The sequence below is a fragment of the Peromyscus maniculatus genome, chromosome 10, assembly GCF_049852395.1.
Source record: "Peromyscus maniculatus bairdii isolate BWxNUB_F1_BW_parent chromosome 10, HU_Pman_BW_mat_3.1, whole genome shotgun sequence".
Classification (NCBI taxonomy): Eukaryota; Metazoa; Chordata; class Mammalia; order Rodentia; family Cricetidae; genus Peromyscus; species Peromyscus maniculatus.
Genome location: NC_134861.1, coordinates 10773244 through 10793882, shown reverse-complemented (window position 1 = coordinate 10793882; position 20639 = coordinate 10773244). Strand labels below are relative to the sequence as shown.

The following is a 20639-nucleotide window of genomic DNA, read 5'->3' as shown; positions in this document are numbered from 1 at the left end:
ACATGCAATGGGAAAGAAAATACCTGGGAACACTAGATATTCATACATAAAATAATTTGACTCTCAGATACTGATCTGGCCAGTGGTCTTTTTTTTTTTTTTTTTTTTTTTGTTGTTGTTGTTGTTGTTGTTGTTGTGACTCACATCTCAAAGCATAAGCAATAAACAAAAAGGTAGCACAGAAAAAAAAATAGAATGCCCAAGAGATGAAGAGGCAACCTATGATTGAGAAAATCCTTGAAAATGGGAAGGTGAGGTATTATTGAAGGAGCTCAACTCAAAACAGTGAAACAAAACCCTTAAAACCATTCCCCAGTCCCTTTGTCCAGGTTTTAAGGTTATGAAATTTTTTTCATCATTAGTAGCCGTCAAGGAAATGTGAGTCAAAACTACACTGATAATTTAAATGCATCAATGGATGGATGTTCAAAGAGATGTTATCAAAACAATGTAATGGAGAAGTTGAAAACAGAGCCTTTGCTTCCTACCAGCATTAAAGGAATATAGCTGTTATGGAAAGCTGTACAGAGGTCCCTCTAGAAACAATATGATCCAAGTGTGACACTCAATGGGAGGGAAATCAGTGTGTCACAGAGAAATCTGTCCTTCCATGTTTCCTGCAACACTATTCACAATGTCAAGATCCTGGGTCCATCTAAGAATCCATTGATTAAAAGAATAGGGAAAATACAGCTTATATGTATGGTGGCATGACACCTGACCATGAAAGGACTCATATATTGTAATTTGTAGTCACATCAATGAGACTATGGGACATGAAGTGAAATAAGTCACCCACAAAAGACAAATAGTGATCTCTCTTATTTTAATACAACTCATAGAAGTAGAGAGCAGACACTGGTACTACAGTTTGGGAGTTGGGGGAGTAGGCAGATATCAGCCAGAGGAAGCAAACTATCAGGGAGATAAGAGAAAATATAACAAAAGATCTATTATACATCTTGGTGACTGAAGCCAACAATACATTATGTATATGAAAATAAGCATGTGAGGCAATACATGTTGAATAGCTCTAAACTAAGCCATCCTACAATGTGGATCAAACATTGTCATAAACTGTAAAAACGCACAACTTTTGTCAATGATTTAAATGGCAGTCACCAAACCACTGAGATGTAGGAAATCAGAAACAAAACAAGATGAATATCAAAATATTCCTGAGTAGATGGATCATGTTCAGCTGTGGAAATCCAACGAGAAGGAGAATACCTTCAGAGAAGCCATGAGAAAAGCTACCCAGGGATCAGAATTTTAATGCTCTTCTCTCAAAACCATGCTAGAAGAAAGAAACACCCAAAGCACTGAAAGAAAAGAATTACACCAACCTCAAATTCTACCTCCAGACTGTCCAAAGGGGACAAAAATTAAGGGCACAGGAAACACCTGAGCAAATGTAACAAGGCAGAAAGTATGCAAGCTGTGTGCCTAGGGCAGAATAAAATTCAGTCCAACTACCAAAAGGCAGCTGGAGCACCTACACACGTCTGAAGATAGAACAAGATGTCTTCAAGAGCACACAGGTCAGAGAAGTCCCTCCAAGAGACTTGACCTAATGCCCTGCTCAGCGAGCTAGCAAAGAGCCACCTCTCAGCATTAACCACACAGAGGAAAAGCAGCAACAAGAGTCAGAGATGAAAGAAGTGAGCTGAAAACAAGCTAGCATCCCGCTGAGAAGACAGTCTGCAAGGAATCCAAACACAGGGCTCATTACAAAGCTACAGTAATCGGGACAGTATGTGTTACCTCATTCATAAGTAACAAAAACGTAGATCAGCAAGAGTAGAGACCTCATAAGCTGAGACACTCAAACACAGTCATCTTTGGCACGGCAAAAGCAATTCAGCAGCCTTCAACACGTGCTGCTGGGACAACACAATCCAGGGAGCTGAAGGACAGCCTTCAACTCACGCTGCTGGGACAACACAATGTCAGGACACCCAAACAACAACTATAAACCTAGATAGTGACCTTGCCCACCAGCTTGCACTAACTCAGAATGGATCTTGGCCTATTTCAAAAAACACAGTACCATAAAATTTGTGAAAGAAAACAAGGGAGTCTAGGTGACCTTGCATTCAGTGGTGAGGTTTCAGATCCTCCAAAACCACATCCCATGAAAACTGAGCTTTTTTATTAGAGTTAACAACATCTGCTCTGTCAAAAGTCACAATTAAGGAAATCAAAAAGCAAGTCAAATTTTTAAGAAAATGTTTGCAGAGCTCATATCTGATAAGGAACTTGCATCCAAAATGTAGAAAGAACACTTAAAACTCAACCCTAAGAAAATAAATAACCCACTGGAAAACTGGGCAAAAGATCTGAACAGATACCTCAGTGGAGAAGATGTAGAGATGAGGACAGTCTATTAATGTTCACTATTGTTGTCATTAAGTAACTTCAAATTAAAACAGTAATGAAATACCACTAAACAGGAAGCCTTAGATCTAAACTCTGGCAATGGGAAATGCTGGTAAAGACACAGAGAACAGCAGGGAGTCAGCTGAACCCTGAACGAATTCCCTTCAATTCCATTACAAAGTGGTACTGCTAAATTGCAAGACATTGAGAGACTTCCTTAAGGGCCAGAGTTCTACAATACAAACCAGTAGCCACTCACATGCATAGACACTTCCTTGATTGACAAAAAAGGCATGACCACATAAAAACCTGCAGAGGGATTGCTATAGGAATCCTACTGGTAATTAACACATAGAGGTGCCCATGTTATATTCCAAGATAAATGGGAAAAGTGGTACCAGACCTTCACAGTAAAATAGCATTTAATGATAAAGGGGAAAATGGCCACAAACAAGGTTGAATCCTAAATGTGTGTTTTTACATAAAAGAAGGCACTTAGCATAGCAGAAGCCACTCTTAAAGAGCCTTGTGTGTTATCATCCCAGTTATATGACATTACAGGAAAGGCAAAGCCACGGAGATTCTGAAAAACCAGTTGCCAGGGGCTAACAGGGATGAGCTAGTTCACAGCAGGTTATACTAGTGTCCTGAAATTCTTTACAGTACATGCTTACAGATCCATGAACTTGCCCGTTTGTCAAAACTAATGGAACTTCACAACACCAAGAGGGAACCATTGTTTTTAAAAAAAAAATTAATCATTTTAGGAGTTTTGGGGATTCCGGCATGGATGGTAGGATGTGAAAAGAAAACAGTTAATTTTATTGTAGGTGTTAGAAACAATTTCACTTAGGAGTGAAGGGAAAGATGACTGACTGGCTTAGGTTTCTGCAGAAATAAATGGATTCTGTGGCTAAAGGCTGAAAGAGCTGGGCATTAGATAAAATACTGGGGAATAATTGTTTCCTACTAAAGTATGAATGAGTAGTTCAAAACTAGACAGGTTAGTGAATGGATGGTGGAACTGGAAGAAGGTTTGGGGAGTGGTTAGGTGTACATGTAAGGGATGATCTATGCAGTAATTAATTAAAGTTGGAGCTGACAGTGTGAGCTTATGTTTAATGCCTATGCAACAAGTGACTACAGATTAAAAAGTATGTGTACAGAGATAGTACATGCACAAGTATTTCATTGCTCCATCAGTTGAGGGGGGTCTCTCAGACGCTACATCCCAGTAGCAATGGACAGAGCCACCACATGTTTATAACCCATCTCTGATAAAAAGAAAGAAGACCTTCTTGGAGAAATCACCAACTATATGCCTGAAGCAGGGAATGCAAAGGTTGGGCCTGCAGCAAAGGTTGATGACCAAAAAGCACTAGCAAAACAAGATTGGTTTGGTCTGTGGGTACGCCACTCTGAATGCACCTGATCTCAGAAGCTAAGCAGGGTCTGCCCTGGGTTTTACTTGCAAGGGGGTGGGGCGGGGAATAAAGCTTTTTAATGAGACAAAGCAGACAACTAAAAGAGTTCTTACCTATAGATGTAACCGTCTTATTAAATAAGAAACACAGAGCCAAATACAGAGTTAAAAGCCCAAGGGGTCAGAGCAGTAGCTGAGAGGTGAGACTTAAAACTGCCTTTCTTACCCTTCACTGCCGCTATCATCCTTCCCCTCAGAAAGAGACCTACTTCCTGTGCATGTTTTTTTGTTTGTTTGTTTGTTTGTTTGTTTGTTGGTTGGTTGGTTTTTCAAGACAGGGTTTCTCTTTGTAGCTTTGCGCCTTTCCTGGATCTCACTCTGTAGACCAGGCTGGCCTCGAACTCACAGAGACCTGCCTGCCTCTGCCTCCCGAGTGCTGGGATTAAAGGTGTGTGCCACCACTGCCTGGCTGTATCTGTCTTTTTATTGACTTTCTGTTCTGCCTTCTAATTGGTTGTAAACCCAACCACATGACTTCCTTGTCACTGCCTGTCTATACAGACATCCAGGTCTTCTATGGTTGGTATTGAGATTAAAGGCTTGTGTCTCCATGCTGGCTGTATCCTTGAACACACAGAAATCTGTCTATCATGTGGATCAGGATTAAAGGTGTGCACCACCACCACCTGACATCTGCTATGGCTTGCTATTAGCTCTGACCCCCAGGCAAACTTATTTATTAATATACAAATAAAATCACATTTCAGTACAAATTAAATATCACCATACTTAACAGCCTGATATAGAGAAAATATAGAGGCAATGAAAACAGGATGCTTAATGATATAAACTGTAATATTATATCCATAAGACCATGCTGACATATACAAGTGACAGAATTTCAAATAAAACAGAAAGTAGAAAATAATTCCAAATAATGAATGTCTTCCTTCAAGGAGGAGGTGGGATACAACTCTTCATTCCTGAGGTAAAGGTTGCACATATAAACTCCCTTCCAAACAGCGCAGGGCAGAGGGTAACTCTATACAGCAGAGAGACTGTGATAACCATGACCTTGGTCAAGTAGGCAGGGTCAAGTGACTGTAACACGAATTGCTAAATGGTCTTACCATAAAGTATCCGGGGCCAGATATTGGAGTAAATGCTGAGAGATCAGAGAAACAAAGGAACAAGCCACTGCCACGTCTCACCTCACCAACTCCACGAATCCTCTGACTGAAATCCTCTGAGTCCTCAGCTGAAAGGGGTCCAGCAGAAAAAGGGCTTCAGCTGAAAAGGACTCCAGCCAAAAAGCTTCAGTTCCTGTCTCCTCACGCCTTATATAACTTTCTCCACCCAGCCATATCACTTCTTTCCTAATGCTGGGATTAAAGGCGTGTGACTCCCAAGTACTGTGATTAAAGGTGTGTGCCACCACTGCCTGCCTCTGTTTCTCTCCTAGACTGAATCAATCTTATGTAGTCCAGGGTGGCTTTGAACTCACAAAGATCCAGACAGATCTCTGCCTCCTGAGTGCTAGTATTAAAAGTGTGTGCCACCACTGCCTGGCCTCTATGTTTAATCTAATGGCTTGTTCAGTTCTCTGATCTTCAGGCAAATTTTATTAGGGTATACAATATATTACCACACAGGACAGTAACATCACATTTATGAAATGTGTTTCTAGAATAATCCAGTAAAAAAAAATGGCTGCTTATCTCTTCGGTGCTCTTGGCTCTAAGTGACTCATAACCCTCACTCTAATTGTAAGGGAAATGTCAGGTGTTTTTCAATCCTGGACATTTATGACATACCCAACCAGTTTTCCTCAGTATTGCCAAAGCCCCAGGAACAAAGTCTGGGATTTTGTGACAACCAAGATAAGTATATGATGGCTAGATGCCACGTGGGTCTCAGCTTCTGTGCAGGAAAATGAGGTGGGTGGACCTGTAGGAAGTATGGCCTTTAGTTACTATTGTATAGCTACCCACTGTTCTTAAACAAAACTAACACTCTTCTGTAAGATAATAATATGCAAAGTAAGCACAAATCCTGTAAATAGGGAAAGAAAAAATGAAAGTAACACCAATAGGAAAGGAACAAAGGAAACTTCCTATTTTCAGATGGCACGATTATCTGAAAAGAAAATATCTAAAGAGATTCGTACATATAATGAGATTGGGTCCCACTGTGTGGCCCAGGCTGGCCAGAAACTCACTGTGTGGCTGGAAATTCACAGAGACCCACCTGCCTCTGCCTCCCAAGTTCAGGGATTAAAGGAAACTCCTAGAACTATTAAGTGAACTCAGTCAAGTTGGAGGATTTAAAATCAACAGACAAAAATCAATTGTGTTTACATATTCAAGCAGCCAACAGATGGCAGCCAAAATTAAAGCAAGAGTTCCTTTATTATAGCTGAAGAAGAGAGGATGAAATAACTGGGTCGAATCCCAGCCAGGCACAGTATCTGCATCCTGGGCAACACACCAACCAAAAAGTCAGGAACTAAGAAAAAAAAGTGCAAGTCCAGAGATACAGCATAAATGCCAGTTCTCTACAAACTGAGCAGCAGTTTGATGTCATTCTTACCCTAAATCCCAGTATTATTTCTTGTTAATATGGAAAAGCTAATCCTCAAACTTACACAAAAAGGCAAAGGCTAAAATGGCAAGAAGTTAAAAAAAATTAGCAGGTAAATTAACATTTCCTAAATCAGACTGGATCTCAGAGTTGTTAAATTCCGTGAAAAAAGTCTCCAAGGATAAAATGCAGTAACTGAGCTTGCGAAGCACTTATTGAGATGTATAATACAGAGAGTTTGGATCCACACATTTACCTGCCTACCACCACATCAAGGCAGCAAGCACACCCATCACATGCGCCTTCCCCCATCCCCCTTTACGTCTCTCTGTTCTGCTTTTGGCCCTTTCATGGTATGAACATGTATTGTGAGAGCACTCTCTTAACACTTTTGCCTAATGCAGCATGCTTGATCACATGTGTTATGCAACAGACTCTCAAGCTTTTTACCTTGTGCAACGGAAAATATCTACTGGCCTCCCTCTCACAGAGCACCAAAACTACAGCCTACTCTCTGATTAAGGTTTGCTCTTTCTGATCCCTTCTGTATAGCGTCCTCCAGGCTCCCCCCACCCCTTATAGTGAATGTGAGCATTCCCTCCTCTTTTCTTCCTTCCTGTGCCCCATGTGGCTCCACGTTGGTCACAGGCTGGGTGCCTGCAGGTCATGCATGATTGCTCTGCCCCTTCCATTTCATCAAGGTCACCAGGAATAGGAGAGACCCACAGGGCAAGCTCAGCCTCAATTCATTACTAGGGCTAACCCAACATCCTCTTTTCAGTGGCCTAGGGCCTGAGTCACTGGCTCAATGGAATGAAGAGCAGTTTTACTCTTTGGTAGTGGTGGGTGATCAAACCATATATTCTTCATATGCTCATCCACTCATGGGCATTTAGGTTGTTGTCACATCTTGATTGGTGTAAACAATGCCTCAATGAATGTGAAATGCATGTCTTTCAGACTTGATTTCAATTCTTTTTGCCATTCTCTTCATGGCATACATACATATATGATTTCATGAATCTATAAAATCCAGAATCCACAAGTAAGAGAAATCATGAAACATTTGTCTGAGTCTTAATTTGCTTAATATGATCATTTCTGAGAACAACCTTTTTTGTTTTTCAAGCAGCATAACTTTGTTCTTTGTGGCTGAATAAAACTCCACTGTGTACGGCCCATGGGCCACAGTGTAGTTCCCTATTCTTCTGGTAAGAGACACACACCTCGGTTGATTCCATAACTAAGCTTTTTGTAAGTAGTGCTACATTAAATACTGGTGTGCAACTATTGCTATGATATTCTGACTCAGTTCTTTATATCAATACCCAGGAGTCATGCAGCTGGGTCACATGACAGATCTCTTGCTAGTCTGTTGGAAAATCTCTATCCTCATTTCTCAGCTGCAGTGTATAAAGGTTCCCTTTCCTCCACACACTCACCAGTATTTGATGTTTTTTGTTTTGTTAATTATTATTATTATGACTGGGGTGAAATGAAACATCAGTGTGGTTTAAATTTGTATTTCTCTGGTGGCTAGTGACAGGGGATATTTTTATTATGCTTTTCCTCTGTTTTGAGAATTGATTAGTTAATTTTCCTATGTGTTATATGACTTAGGTTTCTGCTGTTTATTTTTGTATTTGTATACTGTAGATCCTATTCTCTCTGCAGACATAGTTGGAAGACAACTATCTCATCCTATGAATGTCTCTTCTTTTGATTGGTTCCTTTGCTGTGTGAAGCTTTTCACCTTCATTCAATCTCAGTATTTATCAGTAGTTGGCATTATTTTCTGAGTGACTGGAGTCCTTCAAAGAATCCTTGCCTACACATGTATCTTCAAGTATTTTCCCTACTTCCTGTTTCAATAATTTCAGAATTTCTGGTCTTATATTAAGATCTGCTTGGAATTGATTTCTGTTCAGTGTGAGAAATAGGGATCTGCTTTCATACTTCAATGTATAAATATCCAGTTTCCCAGCATGGTTGGTGGGAGAGCCTGTCTTTTTTCTAATATATATATCAGGATACTTTGGCTATTCAGGCTTCCATATAAATGCCAGGATTGTTTTCCTATTTCTATGAAGAATGTCATTGGGATTTGGGAGGGGATTATGTGGAATCTATTATAGACTAGAAGGCCTTCAGTTTCTTTCTTCAGTGTTTTAAATTTCCACTGTAAACTTTTCACTTCATTGCTTAGATTTATGCCAACGAACATTTTTTGGCTGTTACAAGTAGCATCGTTTTTCCAATTTCCTTCTCAGCATGAATGTTATTGATATACAGGAAGGCTACTGATTTTTGTAAGTTCTCTTCTTTTCTCTCACTTTGCTGAAGGGGTTTACCTGGTGGAATCTTTGGGGTATTTTACATAGCAAATCATATTGTCTGCAAACAAGAGTACTTTGCCTTCTTTTCCTGGTGGTATCCCTTTTATTTTCCTCTCTTGTGTTATTGTCCTAGGTAAGACTTCAAGCACTATATTGAACAAGAGTGAACAAAGTGGACATACTTAATTTGTTCCTGAGTTTAGTGGCTTTAGTATAGTGTTGGCTATATGTTTCTCACAGGTAGTCTTTATTATGTTGAGATATGTTCCTTATATTCTTAGTCTCTTCAGGACCTTTACCATGAAGTGATGCTGGATTTCATCAAAAAACTTTTCTGTGTCTACTGAGATGAACATATGACTTTCTGTCCTTGAGTATTTATGTAATGGATGATATTTATTGATGTGTGTATGTTAAACCAACCCTGCAACTTGGAATAATGCCCAAACTTGGTTGTGGTAAATGATTCTTTTAATGTGTTCTTGAATTTAGTTTGCAAGTATTTTATTGAGAAAATTTTCACCTATCTTCAAAAGATCAATTAACATACAATTTTCTTTTTTAATTATCTTTACCTGGTTTTAGTATCATGGTAATTTGTAGCTGGAGAATTTCTCTCCAGCTACTGCCAAGTCCCGCCAGTCCCGGAGCCCACTTATAAAATAAACACACAGACTCTTATATTATTTAAAAACTGTATGGCCATGGCGGGCTTCTTGCTAACTGTTTTTATATCTTAAATTAACGCATTTCTATAAATCTATACCTTGCCACGTGGCTTATGGCTTACCGGTACCTTACATCTTGCTTGTCATGGTGGTGGCTGGCAGTGTCTCCCTGCCTCAGCCTTCCACTTCCCAGAATTCTCTTCTCTGCTTGTCCCGCCTATACTTCCTGCCTGGCCACTGGCCAATCAGCATTTTATTTATACAGAGTGATATCCACAGCAGTAACTCATGTTCTGTGAGAACTTTTGTAGGAGCCTATGTTAGTTAGGATTTCTATTACTGTGAAGAGACACTATGACTACAGCAACTCTTATAAATGAAAACATTTAATTGGGGCTGATTTATAATTTCAGAGGTTTAGTCTATTATCATCATGGTGGGAAGCATGGCAGCATGCAGGTAGACATGGTGCAGGAGAAGGAGCTAAGAGTTCTACATGTTGATACGCAAGCAGCAAGAAGTGAACTGACTTGAGTTTCAGAGACCTCAAGCCTACCACGTCCTGACAAACTTCCCCCAACAAGCCATACCTACTTCAACAAGGCCAAACCTCCTAATAGTGCCACTCCCTATTGGCCAAGCATTCAAACACATGAGTCTATGGGGGCCATTTCTATTCAAACCACCACAGAGCTCTTCCCTTTCTGGGCTTTGAAACAGTTTGAGGGCCATTCACATCAGTTCCTACTTAAAGGCTGGGTATAATACAGTCATGACTTTATCCAGGAATGAACTTTTTAGAAAAATTTTAAATATGAGCTTTTTATATCCTATTTTGGTAAGTCATAAGTGCCTGAAAATTCATCCCTTTGTTCCAAATTTTCCAACCTTTTGCAATGCGTGTTTTCAGGAATGTCATAATGATTTTACAAGTATCATTTGTATCTGTTATAATAACTCCTTTTCCTACCAGGTTTTAAGTTCAGATATTCTCTCACTTTCTTTTGGTTAGTTTGGCTAAAGATTAAATCTGGCTCATCTTTTTAAGGACCCAACTATCAGCTTAACTGATCATATTTCATGTGTGTTTCCATTTCATTAATTTTTACTTTAATGGCTGTTCCTTTCCATCTACTGGTTTTTTATTTCAATTTTTCTCATTTTTCAAGCCCTAGGTTGCTCAGGATGTATATTTAAGTAGCTGTGTCCTTCCATCTTAAGCTTGTTATTCTTGTGGAGCTCCCAACAGTGGAAAAGGGAGGGGGATTGTCTCTGACTCTTTTGCCTGCACTTGGGACCCTTTTCCTCCTATTGGGTTGCCGCGTCCAGCTTTGATATGAGGGTTTGTGCCAATTCTTATTGTATCTTGTGGATATCCCTGTGAGGCCTGCTCTTTCTTTCTTTCTTTCTTTCTTTCTTTCTTTCTTTCTTTCTTCCTTCCTTTCTTCCTTTCTTCCTTTCTTCCTTTCTCTCTCTCTCTTTATCTCTCTCTCTCTCTCTCTCTCTCTCTCTCTCTCTCTCAGGGAAACAGGAGGAGTAGATCTGGGGAAGAGGAGAGGTAAAGGAAAAGACTAGGAGGAGTAGAAGAAGGAGAAACTGCAGTCAGGATGTAATGTATAAGAAAAGAATAAAAGTTTAAAAGAAATTATTGTTTTCATCATATCCCATACCCTTTGGTGTATGGCAGGTGTTGTAATTTCCTTCTTGATTTATTGATTCATCATGCCAGAGTGTGTGGTTCAATCTACATGAGTTTGTGTATGTTCTGTCATTTCTCTTGACTTTGATTACTTTTAGTCAGACAGAATATGAAGCATTATTTCAGTTTTTCTGTGTTCATTAAGACGTGTGACATCTTATAAGATCTATTTTAGAGAGTTCTATGGGCTGTTGGGAAAAATACGTATCTTTAGTGGTCAGATGGAATGCTCCGTAGATGTCTGCTAGGTTCATTTGTTCTTACTAACATTTAACTAGGAGTTTCTCTAATTATTTTGGTCTGGATGACTTTTGTATTGGTGAATTAAGAGGATCAAAGTCACCACTATTTTTGTGTTGAAGCCTCAATCTTTGTTAAAAATCAGTAGTACTATTTTATGAAATTGGGTGTGCCTACATGTTTTGCACATGTTTAGAATTAATTGTTATATCCTTTGATGAATTGCCACCTTCACTAATATGAAGTTACCTTCATCTCTTCTATTGGCACACGTGGAAGTCAGATGACAACATTCAGGAGTCAGTTTTCTTCCTTTCACCATAGGATGCAAGGATGGTGTTTAGGTCCTCCAACCTGTGTGGCAAACTCTTACCCACTGAAGCACCACTTCCTCTTCAGATTTTCAGCAAAAATCTCGAGTACTAATGGTCTCAATTGCCCTATCAGAAGTCAGACTGGTAGATTGGATTAAAACCAAAACATCTACATGCTAGCTCCAAGCAGTACACCTAACTATGAAATAGTATTTGGAGATAGGAGATAAATTCTTCACAGGACACTTTACAGAGGACCAGTAACATAGTGAGAGAAACCCTCACCAGGATCTACCTGATTCAAAATCAAGAAGGACTCCAAATAAATGAGCTAGAAATGCAATTCAGGAGTAACTTCAAATACACAAAAAATAAAGAAGAAAAGCAAATATAAAAGTTAATGAATTAAAAAATGCAGATGAGAGGGTCTGAGGACATACTTTGATGGCAAGCACTTACTTAGCATGCACACCTGGAGGAAGGATGCTAACCTGAGTACCTTTCCCTTAGGCTAGGGATGAGCATAAACTCACTGGAGCAGGTTTCAAGGCGCCATATTTAAACACAAGCTTAATATGACTCCACATAGTCATGAAGGATTGACATTAACAACAAGAGAGAGTGACCTCGAGGTCTTTGGGAAAGACATGCAGGGTTTTTTTTTTGGTTTTGTTCACTTCATTTGCCATTTTAAGTCCTGGAAACCAGGGCTTCCTGGAGCCTAGGCCAGTGTTCTACCACTGAGCTATGGTACCCAGTACTCATAGATGGGAGATTTAAAACGTAATTTGCATTGTGCAAGAGCCTGGAAACCTTCCTAGACAGTTAGACATTGATCAGTGTCCATGAAAAAGCAAGATGGAAGGTGCCCTGTGTGAGACATCAGGTGAGGCAGACAGCAAGCTACAGAGGGTTCTCCACCCTGGACGGTCTCCTTACTATCCAGCATATAGAAGCCTCTCACTTATTTCTTCTTTATAGAGGACCACTGAGAGATGCTCTAGAGTGTCAGAGGAGTCAGCAAAGAATGTCTGCAACTGGGCAGTGGCTGGTGACAATATTCATACTGAAACAAATACTTGCCTGAGAAATGCAGCTGAAACTAAGAGTCCAGACGGCACCAACTGTACCAGATTAGATCAATGTCATCACGATCACCACTTCCGCCGCTGCCATCATCACTATTTTCTCTTTATTTGTTCATAAGCACAGTTCATGCACAGTTATAAAAAACGAGTCACCTTTCATCTTGCTTTCTTTATGTGACTAGATACACCTGCCATTCTAACTTCTTGCTGAACTGGGTGCATCATCCAGTGTGCAGGGAGGTGGAATTTCAGAATATATTCAAGAAGACATGGAAATTTAATTACTATGAAGGAAATTATCAATTGACTGTCACCAATTTGAAAAACAAAAACCAAGCCGGGCGGTGGTGGCGCACGCCTTTAGTCCCAGCACTCGGGAGGCAGAGGCAGGCGGATCTCTGTGAGTTCGAGGCCAGCCTGGTCTCCAAAGCGAGTTCCAGGAAAGGCGCAAAGCTACACAGAGAAACCCTGTCTCGAAAAACCAAAAAAAAAAAAAAAAAGAAAAACAAAAACCAAAGTGACTGGACAATTTGTATAGCAAACTCCAGTAAAGGCTGCCGAAAAAGGGTAATTTAAGAGATTTTGATTGTTCCTCACAATCTAAAACATGGCTGCTTTTTCAAGTGAGGAGGAAAAAGAATCTCCCAGGAGAAAAGCAGGCCACAGAACATGAAGGATCAATTGACAAAAGAAGAAGTTCAGAAATCTGTAACAACAGGAAGAGAGATGAATAAAAAAAAAAATGGAGTCATGCTTTTCCCATGACGAAATGCAGTTAGTTCACAAAAGGAGCCTGGCAGGCAGATAAGCGTCAGGTCCTCATGGAGATGTCACAGCTCCTGAAGGAAGGCAGTACCATTCACTAGCCTGCTCACCTGACACTCCCTGGGGATGGGGACTGTTGAGGGTGGTGAATGTGTTCCTCCCAGGTCCAGAGATGGAGGTTTTCAATGACAGTGAGTGCTGAGCTGCACAATGGCTTCCAACCCCTCCTCCTTCCTGGCCACCAGCTCCTGGGAACCTGACCCCATAGCTCATTCTAAGGGAGAGAACTCTGAATTTCACAGTCCACACACACACACACACACACACACACACACACACACACACACACACCATAGAAAGGAAAGGAAAGTTTTCTTCTTGAAACAAAGAAGGTAATTTGGGGGGGGGGGAATACCAGCCTTCACTCCTGAAGGTGGGTGGGACCCTGGAAAGAATGATATCATCCCTTCAGATAACAGTAAGGCAGAACCATCCACTGGCCACAGGGGCTGGCAAGCATCACTGAGGTCCCTCTCTTCCTGAACCCTGCCAGTCTCCAGAGTGCTAAGCCAGGCCAGACACTCTGTCATGTAGTTCCTTATTCTCATGCCTCTTGTCTGCCTTCCACCAAGTCAAAAGTCTCAAGAGGCAGAGAGTCAAGTATTAGGTCCCCAGTGCCAAGCACAGCAAACCATTTAATACATATCTATTGTAGAAATCTTTCTATGAGTTCATGCGAACATATAGTAAACATTTGTAGTTAAAAAGAATGCCCTAATAAGGGTGGTGGTGGCCCATGCTTTTAATTCCAGCACTAGGAGGCAGAGACAGGTGGATGTCTGTGAGGTCAAGGCCAGCCTGGTCTACAAAACAAGTTCCAGGACAGCCAGGACAGTTACACAGAGAAACTCTGCCTCAAAAAAACAAAAACAAATAACAAACAAACAAACAAAAACACAACAGAATGCCCCAAGGGCTAGAGAGATAGCTCACACAAAAAACCATCAGATTAAAAGTGCTTTCTGCTCTTCCAGAGGACCCAAGATGGGTTCCCAGAAGCCATGTCTGGTGACTCAGCCACTGTGACTCCAGTTCCAGGGAATCTGCTGATATCCCCTACTGCACTCGCATACACACATTCACACACACACAGGCACACACGCACATATACACTCATCTAAACAAAAAAATTAGCATTTAGAAAAGGAATGCCCTAAAAGTGTGGTAACATTTATTATATCCCGTCACTTCAAAGAAACTGATGGAGAAGTCTAGAGACTTGTGTAGCACACTCTTCTGAAAATACTTAACACTCCTCACACAGCCGGTGCTGGGAGCACCTTTAGACAGCATCATATTTCACATGAATGAATTGGACAGTGATCTTACCTCTGAGTGGTTTCTGGTGACTAGAAAAACCATGTTCTGGGATGTCTCATTTTCCCCCACTTTTAACAGCAATAAGAGCCAGATATGATGAGGGTTTTGAAGGGTTTGGCAGAGTGTCTGGCTTGCCTTCACCATGATGGTTAGTCCATGTATACATAGTCCCTTTACCTGGGCTCAGCTTCCTAAGACCCTCCCTGGTTTCTGCTTCATTAACAGGATCTTATGCCCTGGTCTTCAGGGGACAACCTCTCACTGACACTCTCTTCTTCGTCCACTCTGCTTTGAGGATCTTCAGACTTCTTCCACTGCTCCAAGTCTGAGCACTGTCTGCCCGAGGCCCAGATGACAACCCAGGTGGATTCTTCTTCACCTCTCTCATGGAGGTCTCTTAAATCCTGAAGAAGCATTTCCCATGGTACAGCAGACGTTTCCACCGCCTCTCAGAACCCGCTGACCACACACTCTGTCCTCGGCAGCTGTATGGACCATTTAGGGAGATGACAGAAACGTCACCTCACAGTTCGTCTCCCCACAGTGGGTATCTTCATCGCAGGATTCTCACTCTGTCTGTTTCCCACCCTGTCCATTTCATCCCACAGCAGCTAGTTAAGTAATTTTGTTTTTGCTAGGTATTACTGAAAGAAACTAGTGCCTTCAAAATAAATCAACAAGGTCTGATTTTCTGTACTAATCTTGTCATTCTTTCTTTTTAAATATTTTTGTTATTATTGTTGTTATTTTTACATCCCTAGAAGAATGTATTATTATTATTATTATTATTATTATATCCCAACCACAGTTTGCCCTCCTTCCACCCCTCTCGGTCCCTCTCCCTCACTCCTCTGCGCCCCCCATCCACTCCTCCTCCATTTCTATTCAGAAAAGGGCAGGCCTTCAATGGATATCAACCAAATATAGCATATCAAGCGTCAGTAAGACTAGGCACCTCCCCTCATATAAAAGCTGGACAGGACAACCCAGTATGAGAAATAGGGTTCCAAAATCCAGAAAGAGAATCAGAGACAGGCCCCATTTCCACTGTTAGGAATCCAGTGTGGTGATGTGTTGTTTGTAATCTAGGAAATAAAGCTTACCTGAAGATCAGAGGACAGAGTTAGCCACAGAGCTGGCCATAGAGGTCTGTGCTTCTGGTCTTTTTCCGTTTTTGCTCTCAAAATTTTCTCTAATTTCTTGTCATCACCTCTAGAACTTTACTGAAATTATACAAAGTTTTTTCTCAAGGCATGTGGCCCAATTATTTCTTCACGTTTGGGGACTTGGGTTAAGCGGAAGTCAGGTCTCTTTTTCGTGGCGCCTCCTAGGCGGTCGGCTGTGTCAAGATGAAGCTGAATATTTCCTTCCCTGCCACCACTCATTGAAGTGGGCGCAAGCTTCGTTCGTTCTACGAGAAGGGCATGGCCACAGAAGTGGCTGCGGATGCGCTGGGTGAAGTGGCAGGGCTGCGTGGTCCGAATCAGTGGCGGGAATGACAAACAAGGCTTTTCCCATGAAGCAAGGCATGTTGATCCACGGCAGAGTGTGCCTGCTGTTGAGTAAGGGGCATTCTTGTTATAGACCAAGGAGAACTGGAGAGAGGAAGCGCAAGTCTGTTCGAGAATGCATCGTGGATGCCAATCTCAGTGTTCTCAACTTGGTTATTGTAAAAAAAAAAAAAAGAGAGAAGGATATTCCTGGACTGGCAGATACTACTGTGCCTCGTCGGTTGGGACCTAAAAGAGCTAGCAGAATCCGAAAGCTTTTTAATCTCTCTAAAGAAGATGATGTCCGCTAATATGTGGTTAGAAAGCCGTTGAACAAAGAAAGTAAGAAGCCCAGGACCAAAGCACCCAAGATTCAGCGTCTTGTTACTCCACGTATCCTGCAACACAAACGCCGTTGTATTGCTCTAAAGAAACAATGAACCAAGAAAAACGAAGAGGCTGCATGCAGAATATGCTAAACTTTTGGCCAAGAGAATGAAGGAAGCCAAAGAAAAGTGCCAGGAACAGATCGCCAAGAGACATAGGCTGTCCTCTCTGAGAGCTTCTACTTCCATTTTTTTTAGTCCAGTCAAAAATAAGTCTTTAAGGGTAACAAATAAATCGTCATACCTTTTTTTTTTTTTAAAAAAAAAAAAAAAGAATGTTTTGGCTCTAACTTCATTAAAACTTTTTTGTTTCCTTTTTAATGAAGAAGAAATGCAGTTTCAAGCTCTTTCACCTTCTCTGTGGATGACAATACTGTTTTGATGTATGTGGTGAGTTATAATACATTTGGATGTATTTTGACATACTGTATACTAAGACATTATCTTGTCATAATGGAATATTCTAGAAATAAAGTCCATTTGGGATATAGCTATACTGTTTGCCTGGATTCTGTTTTCTATAGCATTTAGGGGTTCCCTTCATTAACATTTAAGGTGAGGTTATGCTACAGTTTTCAGTATGTATTTGAAAGTTTAGATAGCAATCATATGCTGATTTCAAAAGTATTTTAAGATATTTTCTTTTTTTCCTGATTTTGTACTAATTTAAATCTCATCACTACCAGTAATTTTAAGGTGAGCTTTCTCTGAAGAATGGATCTTTGATTCCTTTACTTTCGTAATGACAAAGAATTGAGCCAATTTTCTCAGGACTACCTTATTTTTTCACAGAAATTTTCACATTGATTCTTGCTTTTAGTACATTTGCATAGAATTCAGATGACATTTTAAAATTCTCTGTGGGTTTGTTCTCCTGCTGACTTCACTGGTAAAGCAGATCCAGCCTTTCTTTCCATCCTTACAAGGCTCTTGTATTCTTCTCTGTGCTTATTCAGAGATCTCTCCCCTAAGTTTTCATTTCTGTCTTCATGCATCCTTCCTCCTCATTTTTGAGGGGTTGTTATTTCTCTAGCTTCTTGAGTTAAATTCCTAATTCAGATATATACTATCCTTTCCTTTTACATGAATGAAAGCATATTTTATTACCTAAAGCACTCAGCCAACTCTTTAGTACATGTATATGAGAACCTATTGGTAAAACAAATTTATCATATTTATGAAAAAGTCCTCTCTGCATCAACCTAAGTCTATATCAAGAACTTAATCCCATTGCTCTGAGGAAGCACCTGAGCAGAAACAACGCCCGGGGTGGGGGATTTACACTGGCTCGAGATGTGAAGGAAACGAAATCCATCATGGTAGGGACGGCATCTTAGTGACTGTGGCACCAAGGAGGTAAGGCAGCTGGTTGTTACATGACATCAACCAAGAAGCAGGAGAGATTCATCTGGAAGCAGGACCACACTATAACAAGATATGCTTTCCAGTGGCCCACTTTCTCTAGCTAGGCCCCATTTCCAAGCTTCCACAGGCTCCCAAACTAGTGTCACCAGCTGGGGACCAAATGTTCAAACATGTGAGCCCGTGGAGGACATTCCACAGTCAAAACAGAACACTCCACTCATGACCCCCAGGCTCATGGCCATCCCATAATGCAAATCACATTCAGTCCAACTTCAAATGTCCCCACAGTCTTTACAACCCCAATATTGTTGAAATGTCCAATGTCTTTCCTGAGACTCAGTGCAGTTTCTTAACAGTGAGATGAACCCTTATGAAAAGAAACAAACAAAATAAAAATGGACAGCAGTAAAATTAAGTCCCGTACCTCTAAATACCATGGTACGGGATAGACATTCCCATTCCAAAAAAGAAGCATTGGGAGTATAAGAAGGAAAATGGCACCCAAAAAAAAGGGTCAAAGTCCACAGCTCCACCTGTGATGGCCGGTACTAGACCTGCTGCCTGCTAAGGATGTAGCCTGCCCCTTTACATCACAGGTGCATTGACCTCTGTGCTCCTTCTTGGCTAAACCCAGGAAAATGTTTCCTCATTGACCTTAGGATTCCATTTTCCAGCCAAGGACTCTGGAAGCCTTTACCTTTTAGGGGCTCTCCTTTGAAATGATCCTGCACTGCTCCACCTTGGAGGCCTAGACAGAGGGGAGTCCAGTCTTACACACACACACACACACACACACACACACACACACACACACACACACCACACCAAACCACACCAAACCAACACCTTTCCTGTTGTCCTCATGCACAGTTAAGAGTTCCACGCTAACAATCACATGGGATTTGTCCATATCCACCCTGTCCTTTAAACTGCACGTTCTTTGTCTATTTCTCGGGTGCACTTGCCTACCTCCTACCCCAGCCCCTCTCTCTCTAGGAACCTGCTTCTTTTAAGCAGGAAGCCCTTTCCAGAAATCTCATGTTGTCTTGAAATACCCTCATCCAAACAATTAGGCTCACTCAGAGTTCCAGGACAGGAGCAGAACACAGGCAGATTCTTTGCCAAAATGAAATACAAATTGACCTCCAGGCTAATTCGTGACTTTCTCCCTTCTGAACTCTCCTGAGTTGGCTATCACTGTTCCTGCTTCTGTAGGAGTCTTGTCTTCTGAACTCACACCAAAGCACCATGCTCAGCTTTGCGGACAGTGATCTGCAGCTTTGCCATCCTACCACTCCAAAGCCTCCTGCATTCATTCCTCCCACCTCCTACTTCCCAAAGGCCCTGCAACCACATGCTCAGACAGTCATAGCAACAGCCCTGCTCCTCAGCACCAATTCTCTGTAATGGTTTCTTTTCTTGCTGTTATTAACCAAGAACCTGACAAAAAGCAGCTTAAGGGAAAGGGGACATGTTTGGGGTTATGGTTTGAGGGGATAGTATTATGACAGGGAGGGGGTGATACTTTTCAAAGGACAATGACCAAGTATCAGTAGTGACAATATACAGCATTGCCTTCATTAAAAAACGTTTCAGAAAAGTAGGTTTTGTTTTTATTTTCCAAAGCTATTGCTATTCTCGGTCATTTATGTTTCCATACACCCTGGAAAACTTTCAGTAGGTGATATGATCAGTTTCCCATGTGAACAATATGGCATCTCCTAATCTCTAACACATACTGCTACTCAGACATTTTCTGGTTTTGCTTTCTTTTCTTTTTTTTCTTTCATTTCTCTCAGTGAGAGGTTTTGTAGGTTTCAGCATATAAGAAGTATGCTTCTGTTAATTTCTTTCCTAAATCTGTCATTCTATTAGATGCTCCCTGCAGTTGTCATGTTTTTTCAATTTTAATATTTTAATATTATTTACTATTGTTATTGAGAAATGTGATTGATGTTTGCATATTGAGCCCAAATCCACTAATCCTGCCCCAGTTGCTTCATTTGCAAGCTTTTCAGAATTGTTATAGGTAAAACAGGTGTTGATGAATAAAGGGCCATGTTTGTCCTTCTTTCCCAGTTTGAATACCTTCAATTCCTGTTTCTTCTCCAGCATCACTGGCTGGCAGCTGTGACACAGTGTGGACTGGCAGAGCAAGAGCAGATGTCTTTATGATTTCCCAATCTCTGGGAAAGGAGCTCTGTGGTTCGCTTCTAAAATATCAGTTATGGGCTTTCAGGAGAGATGTTTCTCAGATCAGCTAAGCTCATTCTATTCCATTTGATTGAAAGTCTTCATCACAAAGACAACCATGTGGGGTTTTATCTTTTTCTACTAATGTGATGATTTGTATTAATTCATTTCAGAAGATGAATACTTGAACATAAAGTATAATCCTTTTAAGTGATGGTGGATGTAACTCCTAAACAATATTTTGTTGAGTTTTAAATTTTATTTTTGTGGAACTCAGAGTTGTATCTAATGCTCTTGCTTATGGGGTCTCCACCAAGCTTTTGCACAAAAACA

The 20639-nt window shown here is 40.8% G+C and overlaps 1 pseudogene; it reads left to right on the top strand.

The window, feature by feature from the left end:
• The first annotated feature begins 13496 nt into the window (after positions 1 to 13496).
• On the top strand, positions 13497 to 20288 carry LOC107400702 (small ribosomal subunit protein eS6 pseudogene; annotated as a pseudogene).
• The last annotated feature ends 351 nt before the right edge of the window (positions 20289 to 20639 follow it).